Source organism: Glandiceps talaboti, chromosome 16 (assembly GCF_964340395.1).
Source record: "Glandiceps talaboti chromosome 16, keGlaTala1.1, whole genome shotgun sequence".
NCBI classification, from domain to species: domain Eukaryota; kingdom Metazoa; phylum Hemichordata; class Enteropneusta; family Spengelidae; genus Glandiceps; species Glandiceps talaboti.
The window spans coordinates 9,352,668-9,368,995 of record NC_135564.1 but is presented as its reverse complement, the minus strand read 5'-3'; the positions used below and the strand labels follow the sequence as shown (position 1 = coordinate 9,368,995).

The 16,328-nt window shown below is 35.9% G+C and overlaps 1 long non-coding RNA gene across 1 annotated transcript; it reads right to left on the bottom strand.

The window, feature by feature from the left end:
- Positions 1–6,942: 6,942 nt before the first annotated feature.
- Positions 6,943–15,572, bottom strand: LOC144447540 (uncharacterized). The gene is made up of 3 exons (XR_013482034.1): positions 15,464–15,572; positions 10,644–10,983; positions 6,943–7,359 (listed from the first exon to the last, which is right to left on the bottom strand). It is a non-coding gene; the product is annotated as an uncharacterized LOC144447540 (long non-coding RNA).
- Between the last annotated feature and the right edge of the window lie 756 nt (positions 15,573–16,328).

Here is a 16,328-nt window from a genome sequence, read left to right as displayed (position 1 = left end):
CAACATAGGCTGTACTAAAACTTACCTTTATGCACGGTTTTATAGGCCAGGGTTTCAATCCCAGATTCTCGCATTAATGTCATCTTATCAGTGAAGCATGAGGATTACATAGGATTATTCTTTTGTTCTGGGCCAACTTTTTCTATAGCTTAGTCAGACAATTGTTTTTCACACCTAATATGTTTAATCTCTTTTTTTTCAAAGTGAGCCTTTAAAAACCATTCCGATTATAACTGTGTGTGATGCTAAAATAAGCTAACTGTATGTAACCGCCACTGTTCTTTCGTTTTTGACGTGTATTTTAGCTAAAGAAATACATATTTCTGCACGTCTATAACTTGAAAAAAATTCACAATCACATATTTAAAAAATCAGGTCTTGTATGACGACCGATATTGTAGTAATTGCAAGTTGTGGATTTAAACTGATCAATTGGTATTTCAGTAGTGTTTATGAAGTATTAGTTAATATATTATTATATATTTGCATATGTAAAGAAATTTAAATAATTATGTTTCTATTAGAAACGAGAACGTAATCAATATTATATATCACTACCCACATATGCACACTGTAATGTTACAGGAAAATACGGTGTGGCGTTTCATGGACTGAAAATGATGATTTTTTCGTAAAGATGGACACAGTTTGACCCCAAAGTACAAATAACACAACACAGTCGACAGCAGAATCCAGTACCTATTCACATAGGCAAATGATAAACATGGCTATTCGTTTACAGTGTCGTAGATCGACCTGTCCCGAAGTGATTTACTCAGGGACTTCATGATTTCAATGCTTCCAAATGTTTACTTTCCTACTGAGAGGCTTGTCTGCTTCTACATCCCAACTGTGCGCGGCACATCAATAATCATTTATTTTGTCTATGTCTGTGTCTGAGAATGTCTGAACTTATTTACAAATGTTGTTTCCATGATCTGTGAAACGCTATGTCATGTCAACCCTGTTTCTGTAATATAGTATTATACACTTACTGTATGGCTATGAGGGCATCAATAGACAATTATTTAGCCCATGGAATTGTACATATCAGCTTTTTTTTTACCAATGCTGTCATGTTAAAAATATCGTATTCTTTGTGTGATGGGTTGTGACCCTTTACTGAAATAAAAGGGCTGTTAAACAACAACTATTTCCTGAGCCTGAAAGCCAAGTAATATTTTCTAGATAAGAGCATGATGGGTAATATTTTATTATTTGACCACTTAAAACCAGTCAATAAGTGTTTTATATAACAAATTCTCATACACATTCTTTATATGACCAAAGTAAATGACCGGAAAGACTTTAAGCCAACTTGACTATTGCCATAGGGAAAATAGAATACAGGTAGCGCACTCTCTATGCAAATTGGGGTCACTATGGGTCTCTATTCCATACCACATGACACGATATAAGCCAATCACTGGGGATATATGAAAACTATGTGTTGTAACAACAGACATGTCACGGTCAAAGTATAACTACTCTAATGATATTACACTACCCTTTGACGGTCTGGGTATATAGATTACCTTATAATATACCTAGTGATAATGCTGTGCCATGATTCGCTAGAATCAGTCACGTGATAGGAAAATAGACTGACTATTCCCCTAGGGAAATAGTTCCATCAACTATTACATGGTCACGTGACCACCGCGCCTTGACAGCAGGTCAAAAGAACGATGTCGTCTGCCAACCTCAAGAGAAGAGGGCAAGATTTTCATGAGGTATATTATAAAACACATATTGCCCGGCCTATATTTGGGCTATATCACTCGTTTATTGCCCCCTCGTGACTGTGAGCTACCAGAATCACATGCTATTTCATGAGGTCGAAGGGTGTTATAAACGGGTGCTATAGCCCTCATGGCCAGGCAATATGTGTTCAATAGTGAAGGACGAATAGGTATGCTATGGTCTAACTGTGGAGACTGCCATAGTGATTATTACTAGATATATCAATACCGTAATATGTATATCCAATCTGCAGTGAAAGATATTAAAACGTTGTGCATTTAGAAACGGGTGCCATATAGCCCTCATGGCCAGGCAATATGTGTTCAATAGTGAAGGACGAATAGGTATGCTATGGTCTAACTGTGGAGACTGCCATAGTGATTATTACTAGATATATCAATACCGTAATATGTATATCCAATCTGCAGTGAAAGATATTAAAACGTTGTGCATTTAGAAACACGGCATGCACAATAAGATATATTAAAGAGGAGGTCGATAGTAATGCCTTTAAAAGTTCTCTATTAATTGTAGTGTTATAACATGTAGGGCTAGATGTTGTCCTAAGAGAAGTAACATATGTATTTATTTCAGAGAAAGAGAGAGAGAGAGAGAGAGAGAGAGAGAGAGAGAGAGAGAGAGAGAGAGAGAGAGAGAGAGAGAGAGAGAGAGAGAGAGAGAGAGCGAGCGAGCGAGCGAGCGAGCGAGCGTGAGTCAGTCAGTCAGTCAGTCAGTCAGTCAGTCAGTCAGTCAGTCAGTCAGTCAGTCAGTCAGTCAGCGAGAGTGTGAGTGAGTGAGTGAGTGAGTGAGTGAGTGAGTGAGATAGAGACAGACAGACAGACAGACAGACAGACAGACGGACGGACGGACGGACGGACGGACGGACGGACGGACGGACGGACGGACGGACGGACGGACAGACAGACAGACAGACAGACAGACAGACAGACAGACAGACAGACAGACAGACAGACAGACAGACAGACAGACAGACAGACAGACAGACAGACAGACAGACAGACAGACAGACAGACAGACAGACAGACAACTCATGACCGCTGAGGAAGCGTGAAACTCCAAATAACGACTTATAGATAACATCCTTATTCTTCGGATTTACTCTGCAATACTCTGCTACTAATATTGCACCGAGCAATGTTCTCTCCAGTGAGACACAATGATGCATTGAACACAATTCAAAACAGCTTGTGTAGGTTGAAACGAACCAGCCGCCAATAATCACCAGTTTAAGATCAAAAAGTCATCTTTCCTTCTTTTCTCTGTTTGGAAACAAGTATCATAGATGCATTCCATTCATGCTTTTCCGCGGTACACCTTTATATATTGATACTATTCTTACTTGTAAAACACCGACTTGAATAAATCTACTTCCGTTTGCAAATCCGTCTGCATATTGTGGATACATTATTAATGGACATTAAAATAAACACTGCATTTTGAATGTTTGGGGTGGCATGTTGGTTCCGAAACTATAGAAATAGGGTTTGTTTATGCTGGTATCAAATTACTATATTTGGTATAGACGAATATAAATTTGCATGGCGACATTGAAGAACACAGGGGCATTGACGATTAAATGGGCGACACTGTGTCTCGCAAGGAAACGTATAGAATTATATGGAAGTTATCCATTTAGATAACTACGATAATCAAAACCTAATTTGCATACATCACTGCGTTGACTTTATTATTGTTCTCAAATGATTAAACTCAGTGCATAATCGAACAAGTTCATTAATATTTAATTAAGTCACCTGTACATTTTGTCGAATGGACCAAATGAAACAGTCATAATTGATGACTATTTACTAAAAAAAACTGAATTAATCTAAATGTGCTTGTCACTGCGTCGATCGAAATTTCCTTACATTGTGAACTCGAAAGGCATTGTAACTAGGAACAGTCAACACTGTAACCAATACAAATTGTGTGCGCTTATCAAGGCTGACTAGTTTATTCTATGAAAGAAGTCATTAGTCCGGTAAAGCTTGCTGACGTAGCAATATTGTACATCCATACATAAGTTGGTTAATTGTATCTCGTTTAATCAAACATTTAATATATTGGTCTATTTTTACAACTTGTATAATGCTTATTCTTGAAAGCACAGTTTAACCTAATTCGTTATTTTTCAATACCTAACACCTGCTCATCTATGCGGTTATGCTCATGTCGATAAATTATTCTATGCATCCAAGTCGAGAAAAATGGTTGTGCTACCATTATATTGCTTTTAATAATTACTTTTACTTCTTTCCGCATTTTACGTACATATTCATAGCGACATTATTATGTGAATATTGTACAAACAAAGAAAGTTTGATCAGCGCATAAACCCGAGAAACATCTTTTTAAACTGTACATCATTTTCCTTTCCATCGTGTTATATTACCATTACTATGACTGCTAGTGGGACTTCTATCCATAGGTTTATATTTCAACTTTGTATTAAAGGTCAAAAACCTTCGCCCAATCAATATTGTTTTAGTTTCAAAGCAATAAATACTTTCCATTAGAATTCTTCAGTCAATGTGAATTACGCACCGTTTAACGTCAAAAGGAAATATGGTACACGTAGTGTGGTGTGTGGGGGCGGGGGAGGTGCAGATTCGTAGGAGATAAACAATAACCTGTTCTGAAATTGTTGATTCCCAGTAAATAACGATAACTATCTAAAACTGTATATTTACAGAAAGGTAATTATGTGAAATTGTATAAATTAATCGACCATCTTTCTATATATATTTCAATATTAAAACAATACAGTGCACATATATATCCTCTTGTTTGAGATACTTCAAAGTTTTCAAATGATACTACCAAACCAAAAAGACTATAGAGTTTCAATCAGGCGACACGATGTTTGATGCATCTCATACAATGTTTTTACTAATGACTGCACACACACAAAATACAGGCTCTGATAGCGCGCACGTATATGAATTGATACATTGTATCTCACTGTGAACACACATACACAAAGAGTAATGTGTTTGAACCTTCCTTCCGACAGTGATGATGTTGATTTGTGTTCGCAGTGAGATAAAATGTATCATTTGTAAGCGCTATAAAAATACAACGTGCCTCCTAATTCAAACTCTATAGTCACTCTGGTTTGGTTGTACCTTATAACGTGATTTGACTGTCATTACATAAATAGACATATCCTTGTATTTGAAGGTTAATGTTAATAAATTAGGACTTAAAATGTGAAATATATAAATAAGAATTTAAAGATCTTTTCCTCCTGAAATCAACTATTTTTATAATTCTTGTCCACTCTATGCCTATAACGACTATGTTGTCACGCTATATATATTGCACATTTGTACACCTTTCACATTTTTTCATCATTTTCCCTCTTTGCAAGGTGTTGACATCTTACTGTGTGTACAGGTGTGTTATGCACTGATATCAAATGAGTTAATGTTGCCATTACAATCAAATTAGTTTCATTTTGGCCACTCAAGCGTAGCAATACTCTAATTGTAAGCAGGTTTTTTTCGTCATAATTGGAATACCAAGAGAGATTTCTTGGCAGAGGCAGGAAGGATACCTGACGTACTGTTGACAACTTGGGTGTTTATAAAAGGTAAACGGTAAGGTATATTTAGGTCAAATGTTTGATACATTTAAGTCAGTGTGAGTATTGGTATTTGATCGGCCAACGTTTAGCTGCACAGCATTTGTTTACCAGTTTCATGAGTCGAGTATAAAGCTTATCACGGATTAAGATAAGGATATCGATAACATACATACAATGTACATACATACATACATACATACATACATACATACATACATACACACACATACACACACACATACACACACACACACACACACATACATACATACATACATACATACATACATACATACATACATACATACATACATACATACATACTTTGAAGCGTGAGATCGAGATATCGATCCACATATTTCAACTGAACAAGATGTATCCATGTATCATAATAAGTCAGGACCAATTTGACCAATTTTTTCAGGATGATTACTTGTGGATTATCTAATGATATCGACACTTTTGAGTCTCACGGGTGAAGTGCGTCGTTTTGTCAGAGAAACCACCGAGAGTTGTTATATCGTGTGTTTGTTTTGTATTCTAATTTTATTCTCAGAACAAAACAAAACCCAGAATGTTCTATGTTAGCCGTCAAACTGTAAATGTGTTCGATTTTCACACAGTATATGTTTATGAATAGAAGAAAACAGACATCGCAAAATTGAGTATTTCGTAGATCGCAGTCTTGTAACTAGACAGTTTCCTTCATTTTTATTTGCTACGGGTAAACCTTTACAGGAAAGCCAGATAATGATTGTCGCTCGAAAGTCTGCATGGAGTTGCAACACGTTGAAATTATTTATTTCATTTCGACTAAATGTAGCAAAACGTGCGACCTTGCTATTAAAATGTGACGTATGCAGTTTCTTGTTGGATTATTCGTAGTTGTATCAAATAGACAAGCTGCATGGTGTTGTGAAATTAACTGTAACATGGTAGAATATATACAATCAAATTGATTTTTGGGTCCGCGCCCAAAAAACAGTACTCCGAATGCAATCACGGTTTCCATCAGTTGCTGTACTGTTTCTGGATACAACAGACCCCTAATTAATATGTACAGCGTCTAATTATTACTATATTAACAATTTTGAAGTATTGCATTAATAGTTGTTTCATCGAAAAAATATAGAGACCAAATCTTTTTTTTTTTGATCCTCCTGAATAATATTACCGGGTACTTGTAATCGTTTCATTATTTCATTATGAGTGAAAGACAAAACACCACTGATGTTAAACTCTAACAGGTAACAACGATTAAGAGTAATCTTCACGTCTATAAAAAAAATCTTCTTTACGTTTACTAACAACAACAACTACACTCTCTCTGAGAAAAAACCCCTTAGTAATTTCACTTTGTTCAAACATATGTAGACAAATTTGACTAGAGTGTGGACTGTGGGCAAGACAAAATTGAATCAATATTAGACTGAGATGTTTTTATTCAGCGAGAATCCTTCAGTGGTCATGCTAACAGTCCTAAGTTCAGCAATGCAATCAAAGGAGAGTTCTTTTTTTTCCTTGGAGAAAAAAATCCCATTATCGTGCGATCTGTCGACAAACATCGGTTAATAAAAGCCATACAAGTTAGATGTAATTATATACATACATTCAGCCAGTGCATTCTTTATTGTTTACAACATTATAGTAAAATGTACATATTTTTTTTAAATCTCTGCAAACTTGAAAATGTAATTAAAAGAAAACACGCAATAGAAATTCTATGTTGTTGAGTTCTATTCACGGCAGTCCCCCGTGTTTATAGGCACGTGCTGTGAGTCTGCGTTTTTTCTGTGTAATCAGAAGCGGTATTCAACAACATATATTCTATCTTGAGGTATGATTGATGACATTAGATGATCTGTGTTTGCTAGAAGTCAGCTATAGACATTGTTGGGTTGATGAAGACCGAGATAGAATACATATTGACCTTGGAGAACTGAGTTGATTTCAAAGCAAAGTGGCAAAAACAAATACATCGGATTTTACAACGAACCATTGGTGAACATCTGAAATGAATAGAGAAAGAGAAAGATGGGTATGAGTATAGTGGTGTTAACAAAGAGGTCAGGGAATTATTTGGAAATTTCAAATTATATCAGGAAATTGTATTCATGGTACACACACACACACACTCTCTCTCTCTCTCTCTCTCTCTCTCTCTCTCTCTCTCTCTCTCTCTCTCTCTCTCTCCCCCATCCACCACACACACTCGCCCCCACTCTCTCCATCTCTGTCTGTCTGTCTGTCTGTCTGTCTATCTCTCTGTCTGTCTACCTATCTATCCACCTATCTACTCATCGCACACTTACACACACGATCTCACGTTAACTCGCTCACTAACAAACAAACAAACACTTGGAAGCAATCACACACACACACACACACACACACACACACACACACACACATATACACAAATAAACCAAATCCAGACAAACTCCAGATAATCAGAAGAAGAAAATATAACCTCTAGTCACAATTTATTTAGCAAAATGTAAATTCTAAAACGGTTCCCAGAAAAACTATATCCTTATTTCGTTGATGGTCATTATATTGTGTTTCAAGCAGCAGGTGTTCGGGTTACATATCATCATTATTTCTATACTTATGTATCAGTACAAAAGTCAGTTTTCTTTCCACTCGGATTTACTCATGATATTTGATATTGCTTAATGGCGACGCAACATCTGTACTTTGCATCAACTTGTTCTGTTTTATTATTTATAGATTTCGGCTCATAACTGACACTAAAGCTACGATAATCCCTTTTCAAATTATAAACTCTTTGCGAAAGCCCTGAGACGACTTCAACTTGACAACATAGAACTAAAACCTTACTTGGATAAACTTGAAAAGAGGAAATAGAACGTTAGATAGAGAAAATACCACAATTATTATATCTAAGTCAATTCAGCTAATTACCCGTTGTCCAATAAAGATAGCTGATAAATTAGAATCAATGTTTGGTTTAACGAGTTTTTTCTATCGCAGCTAGAAGACTAAATGATATAAAAGCATTTTCTAACTACTTGAAATAAGGTCGTTGTATTCTAAGTATAAGAGGAATGTCTGCATTGTGATAAACGCATCCAGTAACTTTTTATTTATACGTATGTATATATAGTATATTATTATACCATGCACGAGCTAGGTTCAACAAACAATATGGAATATATAGTCTTGTCGTTCTACGTCACGACAACGCGTGTTTAATTACGTCACTGTTTCTACTGTGTTCAAATTACTATGAGTCAAAACGTTCAAAATTACCTCCTACTTTCCCCAATTTTTCTTTGATATTATTGGCGCTGATATAATTATGTTAACATTATTCTCCAATATTTGTCTTCATTCAGCCGGAAAATACTCGTGACCTAAGAGTTATCACTACTCGTCTAGCGACTCGTGGTGACAAAGGCCCCTTAGGTCATCGTATTTTCCTTGGCTGAACGATGAAAAATATTGGGGAATAACATTTAAGTATGTATACATAATCTATTGTTCAGGAAATAAACATGTTAAACATTTCCTATATGCTTGGCTGAAGAAATTAATCAGTCTATTCTAACGAGATGATATATGATATTCTAAACATGTTAAGAATATCTACAATTCTGGTCGATAGTTTTCTGTCTCATCAAACGACATTTGTGGGAGACAGTTGAATTCCGACATAGTTTCATAGGGGAACTATCTTTGCATGGGTATTCCTTGCTATACAATCATATTTTGTAATATGTCAAACGCAAGCGTGGATAATTCATTTAGCATATTTCCGCGCTTCTTAAGCGATTCGGTTGAAATAAGAAGGTGAATTATTGAGGCTCTGGGTTCGGAACTGTTACAAGATGTATGAGTATATGTGTTCTTATATTTCAGTCGATAATCTTTTTCTACAGTACAAAACTTTGTAAAATAATGTTCACTTTACGTGTGCTTCACTCGAATACTATAAGAATCAACCCCCGCAGGTCATTACATGTGATATGGCCTTCCACGGCAACACCTGTTGTTTACAAAATACCTCGTGGGCATGGTCGTAATAACGGCGAATTGTATTTTATAAACAAGATTAGATTTATACAATATAATCCCATCACGGTAACAAGAATCTACACAAAAACTCAGTTTTGAAAACATTAAATGTGGAAATGTCAATTAAAGTCAATGAAAGCATTTAGACATTTAGTAGTCCATTGTTTGGTTTCAATTACAATACCTGCCACTGTACAAATTACATATATTTAATACACATATCCCTGCAAATTGAATAGTATCAAATTGTTTTTAACATATCTTTGGGTGTTCATTTTACAACGTTTCAGAGTATCAATAATTTTTTAATACCGCATGTATAGAACAATGTCTTTTTTTAGCCGGAAATTGCAAAACAGTGTATGAATGGTAATGTAAAATAGACTGTGTTGAATTCTTCAACTTTTTCGATGTGAATACCAAAACTAGTTTTTAATGATAAGATTTTCTCGTCGAACACTTTACACTTTAGAATTCTTTTAAGAACATATTACATTCTCTCGGGACAATCTTAACTTAAACGATCCTATCAATAGCGAGGTCAGCACTTAAAGTCTGTTTTTAGTTCCATGGATTAAAATCGCTTCCGTGCACCAAGGATGCATTGGTACAGACCCGCTGGGGAATAACTTACTGAAAATGCCAAAGTGTTAAGTGTATATATGTTTGCAATGCAATGTTTTCCTGATTTCTACACTTTAAAATACACACGGTATAGCTAAGGGTAAGCATTTTTTTGACCCAAGTCCGTCATTAATGATACAATTATAAAAAGTTAACAACTTTCCTATCTGTTGGATTTGTATTTTTTTCAAAAAGATCAAGTCCATTCTGATTTTATTTATTCATGAATCAATCAATCTATCTTCAATGACGTCAAACTGAGGTATAACTATTTTGATATCCAAATGGGTGGGTGTTTTGATATTTTCGAAAGCTGCTTGGCTATAATTCGTTTGTAACATGCGTAATGAGGAGGTAAATCCAAACACCTGATGTATTTTGGGGTTTTTTATTTTTTTTAGCAAATGTGCACATCATAATCTTAAAGATTTTCGTCCTCTCTTTCTAACTTTCACTTTACAAGTGATAATACTACAAAGCAATAATTATTATCCAGGTTTTTGAAATGTTGCATTTTTATCAGCAAAATGTCAAAAAAGGTGGAAGAAAATAAAAGAAACCCCCCCCCAAAAAAAAGAAGGTGTTTCCATTAATTTCGTTCTATATTGTACTAATGTTGTTTCATAAATACCTTTATTATTCTTGGATATCTTCGAATTTATCTGGCAATGCATTTTCAGTCATGAATTCGTCAAAGAGTTTCCTTAGTGCTGAGATGTTTTCCAGTGACCTTGATAGCAACTCGTCGATCTCTGCTGCTGCCGAATAACCCGGTTGCCTTTTTCCAAACATGTGAAAGCCAGAGTTTTGATAGGAATGGAGCTTGCCGGACCTAGCTGAGGCGCCGTCGGCCAAATGTAAAAGCAGGCACATAGCCAAACAAGCTGCGATGAGATATGTCACTTGACGCATGGTTGCTTCTGTCGAGTTGAGTTAGGTTTTAACCTGTTGAATGGTTGCAAAGTCACAAACTGGCGGGGAAAAAAGAGAAAATATAATAGATATGATAAAGAAGACAGGATATCAGCTATGTATGGGTCTGAGACTCCATCAAACAATAGATGTACATATTTCTATTCATACACGTCACTTACTCAGCTGATTGTATGTTGTCATCAACTAATTCGAATTGTTCTAAATGACATCTGACCTCACTATGTCGCTTATGAGTTCAACTTCTGCACCTTATAGAGCAAGATCAATAGTTCAATGTAGGATGCAAAACTAAATTCTTTTACTTTGGGGGTGGGGTGGGGGGCTTTGAGCCATTTCTGTTCTCATCCTACAAAAACGATTGTACTTTTAATGGATCTGGTTTGTACCCCTAAATACAAGTATTTCTATAAAAAAAATCGTCAAATTGAGAAATGGAAGAATTTTCGCCATAGTGAACGTATGGCACTAAATACAGTAAAGTGTCAGCAAAAGAACTATTTTTTTCCTCAATGCATACTGGCTTTGTGTATTCACAGCACTACATACTACTACACAGATTTTAAATTGATTCGGTGTTTGACTCTTTTAGTTAGAAAGGGGGGTGGATGAGGGGAGGGTCGGGGGTCTAACGAGAAGAATTTAGTTTTTTTTTTATCTTACATGGAACTATTTATCTCACCCTTATTCAAGTTGATACTATAGAAAATCAAAAGGATTATATGTAAATTACGCAAAATGAAGGACCGACTGATAATTATAAGAAGGGCTTAAACAAGCTCGAAATATTTCTTTCGCGACGATATCATTCACAGGACCTCAGTAAAAAGTTACATCTTTTTTAAAATAGAAAACCGGGTTCGCCTTATTTCGATCAAATTCAACTATTAGAGAAAGTTATTGACGTAAGAAAACAATTTAGACATAATTTAAAAGTGTTTTCTTTTATGTGGTTGTTATAGGAAATCGCAAATGCCAGAGACATTTTCACAAATTATGTAGCATAATTTGACTTGTGGTGCTCTGTCGATGCCATAACAAAGTAGGCTCATCTGAAAAGAAAATTGTTTTATAACACAATGCTTTTATGTAGAGTCAAAGGTCAAATGACGCAATCATATGTTAAAGTCGTTCAAGAGTTGGCGCCATAATTAATAATCCATTGTCTGTCATCTGATAATGTACTTGCTACTTAGCAGAGTAACGGAGTAAGAAAATCCAGATACTCGGGACATGTAAAAATCGATGATAAAAAACATTAGGCAACCATTGCCGAAATGCGAAACTTAACTGTAACAATGCCAAAACAATTACGATTCAAACTCTGTAAGGAGTTGAAGGGTTGAATACGAGTCTTAGAATAAAATGGTGAGAACAAATAGCACCGTCTCATTAAAAATAAGATATTTTTAGCCATACATTTTAGATATCTATTCGTTCGTTGTTGTGTATAGAAGTTATCGATCAAAAACTTCTTTCAATTTTGCGAATCACTTCAGTGTGCCGTAATCTTCGTTTCGGCATCAGAAAGTCAGTAATGTTTAATGTATGGCGTACAACAGGCGGTTTGCTGTTTCGTGTACGCGTTCTGATGCCAGGCCTTGTTTGACATCATAACACCGTATGCCAGAAGAAGTAATGTAATGTTCCATCCTATCATATCGTTGACTTGTAGTTAGCGTTAGATTTATATTGCTCTTGTCATGATGCTACGAGAAATTTCACGATCCATGAAGACATCTCACTGACCCCTTAGTTTAGAAAGAACGGACATGGAAAACCTGATGGTTCTATTAACGATTTCAGTTGAATTGCAAACCTTTGGCATTTCATTTGATATCAAAGTACAGCTGGAATCAGGTTACACTCTTTAACGGCTTTTTTATCGATCACGGAGTTTCTATCAAACTGACTTGTAAATCAGTCAATGATTCGGTTAACAGTTAATGTATTATTCCATAAGTGATGTTTCGTGACAATGCAACTAAAATGTACTCATTCACGCACCGGTATATGTGTAACCCCTGGGACAAGCCACCGATATGTATATATGCTGAATTTCAACAACACTGATTTTATTCATTCTACGCCTTACTGTCGCACAATTTATTGAACCACATTCAATGGAAATGTAAAATAGAGAGATCATTTAGGATTTTTTAAGAGAATTTAAATTTCAGGGGAAAATAATTTCAAAGGTGTATTTATTACAGATTCAATTATCGCTATGGGACGCATATACATTAACGATAAGTTTTGTCATCCATCTATGAAAATAGCGTATAATGTGTGTATAATCGGATAAACTTTTTTCATTCTAAACTGTGATTGAGATCAGTGGAGTAATATCAACTAGCTGAAAACTCTTGGGACAGGTGTGGGCGTAGGATTAATTCAGGACCACCGACGCCATCGTCTACCTAGCATCTTCAGTCTGATGAGATTTATTAAGTGGTTCATGTTCATTTGGTATTTACAGCGGTACCGTCTGTTTGAAATCGGAGCATCTCTCAGACATACATTTGTTTTATTCACGTGGTGAGTTTTCCGCGAAATGTTTCAGCTTACTAGCCTCGTATGTTTCTAAAGTAGAGGTTTGCTATTGATCGTTATTACTTTTTAAGTCATATGATATTTGAAATCGAACTCTCACAGAAATACTCGGGAGACGCGTCATGTTTTAAAAGACAGAACTGCATCGATCGTGGTATGAGATCATTTTAAACGTTGTAGATAGTTTTGAAGTAGACGAAAGACCAAGTCTGCGTTAGTATTCACTGCTGTAAAGTCCTTTCACAAAGAAACTGCAACGCTAACGGCGACAAATGGAAGGTAGGCGTCGATACGTAATTTGTGTGTCTAATGTAGAACCGACCACTCTATTTCTTCATCCATGAAACAAGTGTCAAAATCTTCGGAAAGGCTACTACAATGAAATTTTGAAGAGTTGTACAAAATGTTATTTTGAATACTTCACACCGTGATATTGCACGAGTATGACAATAAAACTTAACTGTCCCCGGGAAATATTTGATTCAATCTCGGTAATTTACTCCCACTCGAACCCCGTTGGCTAAATAAGACATCTTGCATTAAAACCCTTTCAACCGAAAGTGATGGAAAAATCAATTGATTCACGCCATTGAGTCGTTCCCATTACTTTTTACGTGAAAAAGGTGACTGCTCACGGTAGCTTTCCATTTGACCACGCACTATCGAACATGAAAGCAATTGCAACTGTTAATGTTTTGCGATGTTAACTCATTTCTGTGATGGGCCATCATATGTATGCATATAGCTATGTCCATATAATCACTTCCAAATTAAAACATTTCAATATCTGCGTGTCTTCGTCGTGCATGAGATCACAACATTTAAATATCATCTCGTATTCTAGTGTACGTCCAATCTAATCTTCTGACTGGTGACTTTCTTTTCTGGTAGTTTGTTTGCTGTTTGCACCTAACTACTCTGCCGTGTCGAATTATCTGGCCGTGCATTCTTTCTAGAATGAAAACTATGTGTCCGTTTATCTCCCTGCGTTTTCTGTCGGTGAAATTATCTATCGATGTACCGACAAGTAACGGTGTATAAATTCGTCCAAACTGTACAGAACTCTGTTTCGTGTTAAATACTTCGTTTATCCTCCTGTAAAATGCTCGACGTCTATAAATGCTAAAATTAATTCCCTATTAACAGTATTATTCTGTCGGTTTACTCCTTCTCAAGTTGACTATATTGCTAAAATATTGTGCATGTAAATATCGCCATTCTATATTATACATTAAAATGGACTATTCCTCACATATTATTTGCTTGAAATCCTTTGCGCTCACTCTATCTCTCGTTGTGCGCTTTTCGAACCCATTTACGTTTCTTTGTAACATTAACAAATCTGGGGTTACATCAACGACATTTTTTTTACATGATTTGAAATAACAGTCACTGTTTCAAATATGTTGAATGACAATCTCATTAGACGTACAATTACTTACACGTGGTAATGCCTAAGGTAAGGTGTCAATGTTTTTCTTTCGTTTCCAGTATAATATCATAGCTAACAGCCTTGTATTTTCTATATCGAACGCTATCGAATCTTAACTGTTGCCTGGAATTTCTTTTCACCTTTTTTTTCTGCTCGTACGTAAATGAGAACGAGGTCGTGACTCCGACTTATCTAAAAACTTGCCTCGCAATAATTTTACAACGTCAGCAATACATGTATTGACGAGGAAATGGGCAGTGTTTGAATTAGAATGATACATGTACAGTACGTCGAGTATAGGAAATACTGTTCCGTTATTAGACTATTGGATAACATGTTTATGAGAAAAAAATACAACGCTTCTGAAGATAGTAATCCTGATAAGAATTAACGATAAACCAATAAAATACTTAAACATCCATTAAAATCATGCTCAAATGTTTCATTGATAATGACAAGATGACCGACAATAAGCCAGATATAAAAGCTAAGAATCTTAAAACTTACAAAGAACGGAATCTGATAGCACTCACCTGTATAGTGCGCACACGTAGACGGAATCCTTGTACAAGAACAGGCAACGAAACGTTCAAACTTACTTGAGAGTGTGATCTGTAGGTACCGTGGTGTGAAGGGATATGTGATGAAATCATGCTCAGAGATGCAAAGTTGTACCTTTTATAGTGTATGCAGAGAGAAGCGATCAGAGTGTGATTACGAAGGAAGAACACGGGTTGGTCCATTTCGTCTCATTAGGTCATTACATCCAATGTGGTTGGATGGTGTGACGTAGGAGTCGGCAGTAATGTCAGCCTTTAATGGTATGGTAATTTCCGACAGATCTACTTGACAGGCAAAGAAGGGCACTGTTTATACCAAACTGTAAAAAATACGACAATGAGAGTCGACACTTTAATACCACTTCGGTTTGAAAAAGTTGCGGTCTTACGTATGTCGTGATTGTAGTGGGAGAAGTGAGTCGTTTACGTAGTTCCCACTCCCTCAGAAGAGTAGAGTAGTCCTGGAGTATAATTTGTTTACCCTTTTTACAAAAAATATGAGAATGGATTTAGCGCAGTGTTTGTTATAGTTGTATAAATACACACCTGATACCAGTCGACGCCACATTGCGTCATAAGAGAAGAAGTATTCTATCCAAAAAAGGACACTTCGGATAGATTTGATATAGATCCAATTTGTCAGAAGTTCAGTGAGGTTGACAGTGATTTAAATTTGACAGTTTTAAGAGCTTCGTGTAAAAAGAACACGTTTGAAGCTTCGAAATAAAAAATTACGTCAGAACAACTTACACACGGTGATAGTTTGATTTACCCGTACCATATGTGTCCTGGTATGTTCCACATACACAATTCTTTTACTGGTACGTCTGATGACTTA